Source organism: Panthera pardus, unplaced genomic scaffold (genome assembly GCF_024362965.1).
Source record: "Panthera pardus isolate Hobbes unplaced genomic scaffold, ASM2436296v1 HiC_scaffold_17, whole genome shotgun sequence".
Taxonomy (NCBI): Eukaryota; Metazoa; Chordata; class Mammalia; order Carnivora; family Felidae; genus Panthera; species Panthera pardus.
In genome coordinates, this window is record NW_026526732.1 from 79422585 (window position 1) to 79435604 (window position 13020).

Here is a 13020-nt window from a genome sequence, read left to right on the forward strand (position 1 = left end):
CTTTGTCAGAATTCCGCACAGAATTCACCAGCTGTCGGGATTGCTGCGTCTGAATTTGCGCGATCAGACAGACCCCTGCCTCCGAATTTGTCCCATTTAACAGTTCAGGTGCCTTCAGGGAAAGGGCACCTCCCTAGTAATCTACCCGTGCTAGGCCTCTGTGCTGAAGTGGGGTTGTGATCCAAGATAACACTTTTCTCTGCCAATGGGAGAGGTGTCTTTGTTGTACCAGCATTAGGACATACGCTGTATGGTCGAACAGGCTGGTTGATTTTGTGTGTGTGTAGAAACTAACTACAGCTGTCACGTAACGCCAAAGCTGTCCTTAGAATCCTCACATTCGCGGGTCTGCTGGCCACTTAGCCAGCAAGAAAGCCTTTCCTTGTTTAATGAATCTTTCCATATCTACTGGCTATGTGATTTCACTTCAGCTGAGCAAAATCATCCGTTGTAGCATGGTTGGCTAATTGTTACCTTTGCATCATTGCAAGGAATTTTTTAATTGCAAGGAATTGATTATTCCACCAATTCTTGTTGATCTCTTGGGACCTGATTTCAAAACTTGCATTTTCCTAAAAATACAGCTGCTGAATAACCTCACCCTAATACTTCTTTCTGTACACTTATTCCTTTCGTGATCTCTAGTCTTAATTTTTAAATATCAGCTATATGCTAAATGTATATGTCCAGCTGAACTCTGTTCCCTGAACTCCAGACTCCTGTATTCATTGCCTACTTAACATCTCCACTTAAATGTCTCACAGCCACCTAAGACTCAAAATTGCAAAACTGAGCCCCCGGTCTTCTCCTTTACCCCCCAAACCTGCTGCTTACAAAATCTCTGTAAAAGACAATCTCATTGTCCTAATTTTTAGGCCAAAATCATTGGCGTCATCCATGACCCCATATCCAATCTAAGAGCATATTGTGTTAGGTCCAACAAAGTACTCCTGGAATCCTACCACTTCTCCCCACCTTTACTGCTACCACCCTAGTCCATCACTCACCTGGATTTGTGCAATAGCTTCCTGGCTGATCTCCTTGCTTCTGCCTTTGCCACACTTCAATTTTTTTTCCAGCACAGCAAAATATTCTTAAATTACATCATATCACTCCTTTGTTCAAAACCCTTCAGAGCTCTCTGTCTCACTCAGAATAAAAGCCAAAGATCCTTACAGTGGTCTAGAGCTGCACTATTCAATATGGTAGCTGTTAGCTACATATATATGGCTATTGAACACTTGAAATGTGGCTAGTGCAGCTGAGGAACTGAATTTTTTAATTAATGAAACTAATTAAGTTTAAAAACTGATATTCAGTGCAATTATTAGAAGACTTTTAAGCATGTTTAGAACCTGAGTATGTGAATCTACTTGTTCACCTGTAAATCTTGTGAGATCTAAATGCAGATTAAGTACTTTCAACGAAAGTGCTTATATGTCGTAAGTATAAATACACACTGGGTTCTGAAGACTTATTATGAAAAAATAATGTAAAACATATTGTGGATAATGTAAAAAATATTGATCACTGTCTGAAGTGATATTTTTATATATTGTATTAAAATATATTATGAAAATTAGTATCCCTTGTAACAGACTAGAGGAGATTGACATGACAACTAAATGCAATATGGTATCATGAATTGGATCCTGGAACAGAAAGTGGACATTAATGGACAAACTGATGAAATCCAAATAATAACTGTGATTTAGTTAATAGTAATGTATCTGTGTTGGTGTCTTAATTTCAAGAAATATACCACGGTAATATAAAATATTAACAATAGGGAAATTGAGTGAAACCTATACACCAACTTTCTGGATTACACGTGCAACCTTTGTAAACCAAGATTTTTTCCAAAATAAAAAATTTATTGAAATTTAATTTCACCTGCTTCTTTTTAAATATGGCTAATGGAAAATTGACAATTACATATGTGGTTTACACTGTATTTCCATCAGTGGTCTAAAAAAAATCCTATAGTTTTACTTATCTGACCCACTTATTTAGCTTATTTATTTTCTGACTCTCCACCCCTTACCCACTAGAATGTAAACTCCATAAGTGCAGGAATTTTTGTCTACTTTGTTCATTACAGTATCCTTAGTGCTTAGAATGGTATCTGGTACATTGTAGACACTCAATAAATGCTAGCTAAATAATAACACAACCATTAGAGTGTTCCAGATTCCTATTTCTCCTACTATACTTGTAGACTTCTTGGGGACAGGAAAGTAACCATGTAAACTTCCTGTAAGTGCTTGAAGAACCTTTGTACTGTGTTCTACACAATTCTCAGCAACTATTCATTTACAGATTATCATAACAAGCTATTCAGAAATAAAAGTGGGTACCATTCTTGGCTAAATGTTTTACTGATTGTTTTCATGGGAGGCATGTAACAATGTACCATTTGGGGATGAATAATTCCACTGCAGTATTTATACATTTATGTATGAGGGTGTCTGTGGCTCTCCTACCTTACCCAGATTCAATGTTTCTGACTCACCTATCCAAATAAATTTTGATCCTTAACTGTTGTTCATCCATTGGAATCACAGACCAATGAGGAGCCACCTCCAAAGATGAGTGAAGAAATGAGGTTTTTCCAGTCAAGATAACATACCACAATCACTAGTTTGTCTGAAAACCAACTTCACCTGACAGTGAATAAACTTGTTTATTTTCAGAGTCAAGCCTTCCACAAAACAATACAATTCACCGAGAGGCTATGACTTTAAGATGCAAAGCTTCAGTTTTTTGTTGGGTTTTTTTTTTTTTGACACAAATAAAAGTTTGGACCACGTGACTTTGCCATTATCATCATGTCACTTTTCTGCTAATCTGATGATTTTCTGTTAGCACAGTTCCTTTTATTTGTTGTTTTAATGTTTATTGTTTACATTAGAGAGAGAGCACACGCGCATGAGTGGGAGAGGGGCAGAGAGAGAAGGAGACAGACTCAGAAGCAGGCTCCAGGTCCATGCTGTTAGCGCAGAGCCTGGCGACTTTTTTTTCTTTCAGTTATTGAAGTCATTGTTACATGAGTTCACTAAGTCCCAAACTTTGGTTCCAGAAACCGTTTCCCATAGTTGGATTTACTTTGTGCATGTGCAGAAGCTAAATTTCTAATCAATTGTAAGTTTTTACAGAACGTAGTCGGTTATGAACTGCTTTACAGTGATTTATTCTGGGATAAAAACTCATTAGTATACCTGATTTGGGTGCATATAGGAATGGTGTGAAGCTATAAGGACGGTGAGAACCTGTACAAATAACAGCAGGAAAGCTACATATCACAGAATGGACCAACCCTTTTCCAAAAGAAAAAGAAGAAAAAGGGGTGGGGGGGGGGGCAAGGGCAGCCAACAAAGTGCTTCATGATTATGAAGAAAAATGGCAATGACAGTTTAGATAATGTTCTGACAGGGAAAACAGCAGTAACAGTTTAGGATCACTGCTTGAATATCAGGTACTATTTAGTTATCCAGGCAACAGGTCATGTTAACAAATCACAGAAGAAAAATAAGATTCCTATTTTTCTTTTTTCTCCATCATGGATAATAGTGTTCAAACTAACAACCTTAAAAACAAATATGGTCGGAACTCTTATCAGGTGAAGCTACATAAGAAAGGCATTTAGGGGTGCCTAGGTGGTTCAGTCGGTTAAGCATCAGGCTTCAGCTCAGGTCATTCTCCCATGCTTTATGCTTTATTCAAAATAAATGCTTTATTCAAAAATAAATGCTTTATTCAAGCATTTATTCCCATGCTTTATTCAAAAATAAATAAACGTTAAAAAAAATTAAAAAAAAAAAAAAAAAACCTAAGAGCCTATGCCATTTTGACAAGATCATAGTTAAACGTAGCAGCACCTTCCGTCTGTGGTTACTGTGAGCCACTATCTAGCTCCAAAGGGATCTCGCCAGCCTACAGGTGCATATAGCATAACTTGAAGACTACTCAGATCTCAGATATGATTACCCCTAGTTGCATAATGCTGGTTCTCAACCCCTAAGATGTTCCCTTTAGCATTTCTCAGAGTCATAAGTGATGTCTTACTTGTGATCAGAAACAAATCTAGCCTTACTAGATACCACATTTCTCCTCTGACGGCCACCACTTCTTTTCCAGATCCTGTTCCTCCAAGCATCTCCTTCTTCAGCAAACCCTGTTGCTACTCCACTGAGCACAAAGGATGTTACAACATGCTGCAGTTCCTAAAAGTTCGCAGAACTAAAATTTGGTGATCTGTGGCAAATTGGGGTTGTCTGTCTCCAACTTGTAACATTCAATCTGAGGGGTCAAAAACAATGCAGTACATATGTGTGTACACCTTCATGTTTTATGAAGTGTTCAGTAAATGTTCTTTCAGTTTTTACTTACAGTCCTCATTTGGCCTGGGACCCAGACATGAATGTATGGGACTGGGCTGAGAACAGATGTGACATTCACAAAGCTATAATCAAAATCTCTATTTAACTCTGTTGACTAAGGGTTTGATGCTGGGGAGTTCATTAGGTCTCCCTCCTTCCAACCTTAGGATGAATTCTTTTCCAGGTAACTATAGCCCCCTTTTAATTGGACTTCTGCCAGAGATCTCATAATTTACCCCAAATTCCGAGTAGTCCAAGCAGGAGACAAAACTCAAGAATTTTCCATAGGCTTTTCAGGCCCTGGGAAAGTAGGCTGCTCACAAATTTCCCAGACATGCTCAAACAGGTATAAACCTATGGGAGCTACACCCCAGATTTGCTATCCTGATGCACAAGAAGATCTTTAAATAAACTCAGCAGTGACAAGCTTTCATATCACATAAAGCCACCCACACTCTTGGTAAGAAAGCAGCCAGCAGCAACAGAGGCCACAGTCCGCAGCAAGAGCAATTTAAAGGCCACCAAAGGGAACACAAAAGCCAATCACACCAAAGGATATTCTATCAAGGGCAGGAAGGAATTTGGGCTTTCAAGAATTTTGCTGAAATTCTTCCATGATACTCCTCAAATTGGAAACACAGGTTACTTGTTACTATATACGTATATTGACTGGAAGGATATACACAGCATTAAAACAGTTGCTTTATTTGCATGATGGAATTATGGTGCTTTTTCAAAATAAAGTTTGGTTTTTGTATTTTGTTACTGTGTTTCCACAATTAAAGGGCCAAAGAATAAGTGAAGATTACTGTCATATATCTGTAAACCTAGGTATTCTAAGATCATCAACACAACAATAACTTCTTGTTCAAACCAGGAATTAATAATTAATTCTCTCTAATCCCTTGTTCAGTTCGTGAATGTGTATGCTAAAAGCCATAACATAGGAATTGCAGAATCGTAGTTCACAAATTCAAAAGTGCAAAACTATCATATTTGTTTATAATCTATAAATCACTTGAAATCCAACTCCATGTCCTATTCTTACAGGCTGGTGGGAAATTCAGCAACAATTGGGCTGTACCTGTGTCTCATGTATGACCAAGATTCTGGGAGGCTCCAGTCATCATCAATCATTTGCTCATAGTGATTACTGGAGAAGTGCTGGGACATTTTCAGGGAATCTGCTGCTTTGGTCCACATTCACGGCCTTGGAATCATGAGCAAGGCTTAAAGGATCTGTGCTGAAGATACAGCATTCTGTGTATCCCCAGACAGACACCAGGTCCTCTAGAAATCTTGCTACCTCTTGCCTCTGAGGCAAGAAAATACTAAGGGACTGGTCACCTATTTGGAATAAATAATTCCAAATAAGTCATAAACATGAATTACTACAGAACATTTATAACAACTAAAACACATATAATTAACTATGTAACACAGAGCTGTGACAATCAACATTATAAGCAGTGTTCTGAAATTCTAAAATAACTTATTTTAAATTATTATATCAGGCACAGAGTGGTTAAAGTCTTTTCTTATCTATCTATCCATCTATCTACCCATCCTATTTAAAATTATCTTCTAATTGAATTGCCTGGGAGGAGCCTGAATTAACTTATTACCTGAATACATAAAGTGACCAAGAGCTTTCCTCATTTAATAAAAGAATTTAATACGTTATTTTATTCTAATATTTGGGTGCCTGAAGTTTTCTTACATAATTAAATGCTACTATCTATTAGTGATAGGAGTAATGCCTTAATATTTTCATAACATTCTCTTTTATTTCAAATCTTAAGAAAGGATTTCATGGACTCTGAGCACACAGAATCAGTGAGGCATTTATCTAGGGTGAGGAAAAAGTCACCCACCCATAGCCTCTTGCACAACCATGTGTACGCAGGGTCTGATTAGAGTGCCACTTTGCGCCATGGACACCCGGGATAGTGACAGCAGTACCTGTCAGAGGCTCACTCCCTGATTTATCTGATAGGGCAAGATTGCACAGGGAGTGTCCAACAGCCGAACTAGTCCTGTCAGAGTGGAACCCACAGATGGTTCAAGGGTGAAGAAGAGAGCCACAAGAGTCCCTTTCTGTAAAAACACTCAAGATGAGAAAATTAGGAGACACCTTCCCCATCAACTGTAGATGAGTGCAGGAAGGAGAGACAGAAGAAAAGCAGACATTGGTAAATGGTAATTTTTTTTGACAACATAAGTATCTTATAGAAAATAAGTCATCTGACTTTTTTAAGTGAAAGAAGAGGGAAAGAGAAATAGGAATTCAAGGGGGAAATATAACACTCTTAGCGAAATTGATGAGGTTAAAAAAAATTAAGTTTCTTTGGAATAATACTTTAATAAAGTTTGGATATTTAATAATTGGTGATTTAGGGGCACCTGGGTGGCTTAGTTGGTTAAGTGTTCGACTTCAGGTCAGGTCATGATCTCATGGTTTGTGGGTTTGAGCCTGCGTCAGGCTGTGTGCTGACAGCTCAGAGCCTGGAGCCTGCTTCGGATTCTGTGTCTCCCTCACTCTCTGTCCCTCCCCCGCTCACGCTCTGCCTCTCCCTGTCTCTCAAAAATGAATAAACGTTAAAAAAAAATAATTGGTGATTTAGAGTTCTGAATTGTAGTCATTTGGGAAAAAATATATCCTACAATATAATCACATTAAATAAACTCATATCAATATGTAATGATAATAGCTATTATAGAAATCAGTCCCAATTCCTGAAGGAAATATCAAGAGTGAAACAAAAAATGATGTTTTCTGTTTGTAAATAACTTTACAGTTTTCAAAGTGTCTCATTTTGATCCTCATATCAGTTTATGAAAGAGGCATAACATATTTTTCATCATTTTTCAGGTAGGAGATTGAAGATTAGATCAGTTTAGTGACTTACCCTCGGTTATATGACTGGAAAATAGCAAAAGTAGGACTAGGACTCTGGATTCCCGCTTCCAAGTCCATTTTTACTCCTGCCGTAATGACCACTCATAATTCTACAGTTTTTGTTACTGAAAATAGTTACTAATTTTCAAAGTTGAGTAAAGCTTGTCCAGGGATAGATATAATTCATAGTTCTATTCATATTGGATTGATACATTTTGTGGTTGTCCCTTCTCATGTATTATTAAAATAATATGTGAATCAACTTAATAAACAACACCACTCACAATTTTCCTTTGTGTTCTCCAAGAACCTTACTCTTCAATCATAGCTTAGTTGGCAGACGGCTGAGTGTTCCATTTGAAGAACATCCCTTCCTCCTACTCCACCCTTTGACCCAGTTTCTACCAAAGTTGGCACCACGGCCATGATATTGCATATATTTCAGAAATTCTGAATTGGCTTTAAACCTGTCTCAGCAATTGCCAACCAGGCTATTTAACTTAGTCTGGAAAAGGCAAAAGTAGGAAGACACATATGCAAAAACATCATTAGGTTTATTCTCTTCCCCACCAATTTCTTAGATTCACCCCTTCCATCTAGGCCCAGGCGTAAATGTGCAGATGAGTTAGGCTGGACACCCTATTTGGGTCACAAAGACCTTGAGAAGGCCAAACGAATGTTCTCAGCTCTAAAGCTTCCCCGGAAACCATGGAAGCTTCACATGATGTGGTTCCATGGAGAAAATCATGCTTACTTAGAAATTCTTGGTTACCCTGGGATGATCAGAAAAGGTCCACCCCTAACATTTGCCAGCTCCACAGCAAGAGTACAAATAGAGGTCCACATGACCATATATCTAAATACTTAAATGTTATATATAGGTCAGGCTAACAAGTTATAAGATGAAATATGTTCTCTCCTCCTACTGAAACAGCAGTACACTCATAATAACAAAAATAAAATACATGTTTAAAGCTATGGTTGGTGTTACTGACAGTTGGCAAAACATAAAAGACATTTGAGTTTAATTATTACACTACCTTTTAGGGATTTTTTTTCTTGATGGGTCATAGATGTTTATATTAATAATAACATAAAGATATATAATTTATAAATCATTTATAAGTTAATTCATTCCATACATTTATTTTTCTTACTTTCATTAGAAAAAGGTAACTCACTATATTACTCTAATTAAGATTTTTACATTATTTGTGTTCTATTGACAGTAAAGAGCGAGAAGATTAAAAATTAGTTGCAACTATATTGAGTACAAAATTTGAATATATTTTCAGCAAAATTAAAATAGATATAAAAATTATGATTATGTTACATATATTTTCCTAAAAAGTCATCTTCTTCTAAAATATTCAAATTATATATATTAAAATTAAGTCAAAATACAAATTATGATCAATGCATATGAAAAATTTTAATCAAGTTTATTAAATTAAGTTGATTTTTTTTTTAACGTTTTATTTATTTTTGAGACAGAGAGAGACAGAGCATGAACGGGGGAGGGGCAGAGAGAGAGGGAGACACAGAATCTGAAGCAGGCTCCAGGATCTGAGCCATCAGCCCAGAGCCCGGCGCGGGGATCGAACTCACGGACCGCGAGATCGTGACCTGAGCTGAAGTCGGCCGCTTAACCGACTGAGCCACCCAGGCGCCCCTAAGTTGATTTTTTAAATCATCTTTAAACATTAATTAAATCTTATTAAACATTTTTATAAAAATAAAACTATCCATTCATGGACCTTGAGGGCTTTATGCTAAATGAAATAGGTCAGACAGAGGAAAACAAATACTGTATTATCTCACTTATATGTGAAATGTTAAAACAAAACAGAAACCCTAAACCCCAAACTCATAGATACAGAGAACAGACTGATGGTTGCAGGAGGTAGGGGAAGAGGGGTGGAAAAAATAGGTAAATGTGATCAAAAGGTATAAACTTCTACTTAAAAAATAAGTTCTGGGGATGCAATTGTACAGTATAGTGACTACAGTTAATAATACTATATTGAATATTTAAAAGTTGCTAAGAGAGTAGATCTTAAAAGTTCTCTTCATAAAAAAAAAAATGTATAAGTATGTATGATGACAATTGTTAACCCTGAAAGTAATATGTTGTATTTCAGTTATATCTCAATTAAAACAAAAACAAAGCTATTTATGATACTAGCATTGCATATCCATTTAATTGTTAATAAAGAATCAGTATCACATTTTATAAATATTATGTCTAGATTAGCACCATCCAATAGAAATATTGTGCAAGCTATGTGCATAACTTCTACTTTTTTACATTAAAAAATTTAGAAATGAAAAGTAAATATTTAAAGTAATTAAAATTAATTTTAATAATGTATATTATTTAATTGAACATATTAAAATATTATTCCAACATGTAATCAATATAATAACAATTAATGAAGCTTTTTATATTCTTCTTTTCACATTGAATGTTCAAAATACAATGTCTATGTTACACTTACAGCACTTCTCTGTTGGAGTAGCTACATTTCAGGTGCCCCAACAACCTCATGTGGTTAAGGCTACCATATTGGACAGCCATGTGTGCTGTTACAAATACCATATTAATTGGTGAGGGTCTTCTGACCCATACACTGAAACACAAAGAGAAGCAAGCAAATGGATGTTCCACACTACTGGGAATGATGTTAAGAGAAAGAACTTGACTAGTTAATTAGTCTTTCTCTAATCTAAGCACTTCTACCACTAACAGTCCTCTGAAGCAATGTCCGTTTCTGCTGTTGGCCATGGCACAACCCACGAACTCTCATGGGTGCAGGTGCCTTTTGTTTCCAAGGTCCTAGCATAAGAGGTTTGGGGAAGCATTTCCTTGGGGTGTGAATGGAGTGAGAAACAAGAGTGGATGTTTAGGGTTACAAATAACACTGTGCAAAGCCAAGCACTAGAGGAGTAACAGAGATAGAATGTGTTTATTAATAACCATTTATTGGTGTGTTTTGTAAAAATTGGGGTTCAGGAGAGGGGCTGCTCTTGCTCTGGTATGAGGGGGGTATTGGATCAGGGTAGCCCTAGAGCTAGCCGGGCTTCCTGGGGCTACAGCAGAATAGGAAGGGACAGAGACAGGCCAGTCCTCGCAGGACTATGCTAGACAGGGACTGTGAATCCAGGATCACACCAGTTTCTCAGTGTTGAGTTATTGAAGTCTTCAGCATAAAGATATTCACTGGTACATATTTTCCCCTTTGTTGGGCTTTTTGAAGCATTGGTTCCAATATCAAGGTTAAATTTGGAAAAAAAAGAAAGAAAGAAAAGCAAGGAATGAAAGAGGGAGATACCTTCTGACAGATACATAACAAATAATGACTGATCCAACCTCCCTCACCACCCTCCCATCTCTCAAACACACAGATATAGCCCTTATCATATAACACAAACGTGAAATTCCAAGGCAAGAAGTATTGCATTGTATTGTTTTTATGCTTTTATTTTAAAAGTATATATGATAAAATATATGAGAGGACACAGAATCTCCCAGAAATACATGCTGCCAATATATTTTGCTAAAACTGACTCCCAAGAGTTTCATCTGCATTTCATTTTATAACTGACACTGACAGCTTCCCTGAAAGCCTTGTGAAGAGGAGCCTGCTTGCCCATTTAGAGAGATGGTACCATGTAGTGTTGCATACATGATAGTCTTTGCAGTGCCTCACCTCAGAAGATACATGCCATCACTTTGTCCCTTATTGGTCATATTACCTTGACTATGTCATTAAGATACTATCTGCCAATTACCCATTGTAAAACTTCCTTCGCCCCTTTGTAATTAATGTGAGCTGTGTTAAGTGATGTTTCAGGTTATATGACTATCCTGCATCTATTGATAGTTCTAGCCAGAATCAACTATTATTACAGCTGCTGAAAAATCGTGGCTTTTCTACTCTTATTATTCCTTCTATATTTACTGGTGAGCATTTGTGTCAAAAGATACAAAAATGTCCCTCATTTATGTTCATTTTATGGAAGTTGTAGGAATTTTACTATGCTACCTCTGATGTAAGCTCCTTCCACTCATATCTTATCATTATTATAGTAATTCAATTAAAAGACTATGGAATAAGAAGTGCTATTTTGGGAATACCCAAACGGTAAGGATGGTGGTATTAGCTTCTTCTTTTCTTATTACTCACCAGCAGTGTTACAGGATACATGCCATTCTTGCTGCATAATATCAAAGAGAACAGATGCTGTAAATTCATACTCAGGCAGGACATAGAAAGGATCGTTCAGAATGTGTACATGACAAGAAATCATTGCTTGGTTCTAGATGTTCTGCTGTCACAGCGTTTTGGTTTTTTGCCTTCCTCTTCTTTTTGACTTTGTTTATATTCAGCTTTACTCTTTTGCCCCACATTCCTACTCAGAAGAAATGTCTGCTCATTTACATTTGTAATGCTACAAAACTTTGAATAAAATGCTTAAGTATCAATTATAGTGAATAGAGATTTTTATAAATATTCATCACACACTATAATCTACTATTTCCTAGCGAGCAAATTAGTAAAGCTCAGTGCATTGTAAATAACAATCTTCACGGTACTTTGGTTTTATTTATTTTTGCCAAATGATTATTAGGAGAGTGGAGACTGGCACTGGTAATTACAGAAAGAGATAGGATGCCCAGGGTGCACATGTGTAGGTGCCTGACTGTTATTCCCACCCCTATCCTCAATCCTGCCAAGTTACAAGACTGAAAGAGATTATGATACATTGCTTTAGTCTATATTTTCTTTTTTTTAAATGTTCAATTATTTATTTTGAGAGGGGAGGGGCAGAGAGAAGGAGAGAAAGAATCCCAAGCAGGTTCCGTGCTGTCAGCGTGGAGCCAAGTGGGGGGGGGGGGAACTCAGTCTCACAAACCATGAGATCATGACCTGAGCCATAATTAAGAGTTGGATATTTAACCAGCTGAGCCACCCAGCATTCCTAATCTATATTTTCTAGGTAAGTCTATTATAACTACTTGTCCATCCACCCATCCATTTATCCATCCATCCATCCATCCATCCATCCATCCATCCATCCAACATTTGCCATCTATATTGAACATCTAGTCACTGTCAGGCACTGTTCATAGCATCACAAATATAGAGATGAATAGGACATAGTCCCTACTCTTAAATAACTCCTATTACTATATAGGAATCAATCTACCTCTAAGGCCTTCTTTCTTTTCTGTACAGTAATTTCCTTGCAAATGTGAATACCTACTGTGTTTCTCTCCTCCATGCTGATGCAGATAAAGCCTACTTTTGAGGACTGTTATCCACATCGGCTTCATCTAGGAAGCTAAAAATCACTGCACAACAACTCTAGAGTTGTCCTTTTAAGACAACTTGTTAGGAAAACTGTATATTTCTCTCACCTCCTATGAATTACTGAAAAGAAAACATGATAGAGAAAGAAGGGATGGAAGTATTTGTCATGAAGGGACAGATAAAAATCCTAAAGAAAACTTAAGTTCTCCTTTCCCAATATATCCCTCAATAACTCTATGAGAGAGAAGAGAATATCCAATAAAATATTAGAGAATATAATTCATGCTATTCTTTTTAAGAACAATAAAAATAATTAAAAATTCCAAGTTATCTAGGGTGTGGGGTGCCTGGGTGGCTTAGTTGGTTAAGTAACTGACTCTTGATTTCGGCTCAGGTCATGATCTCATGGTTTGTGAGATTGAACCTC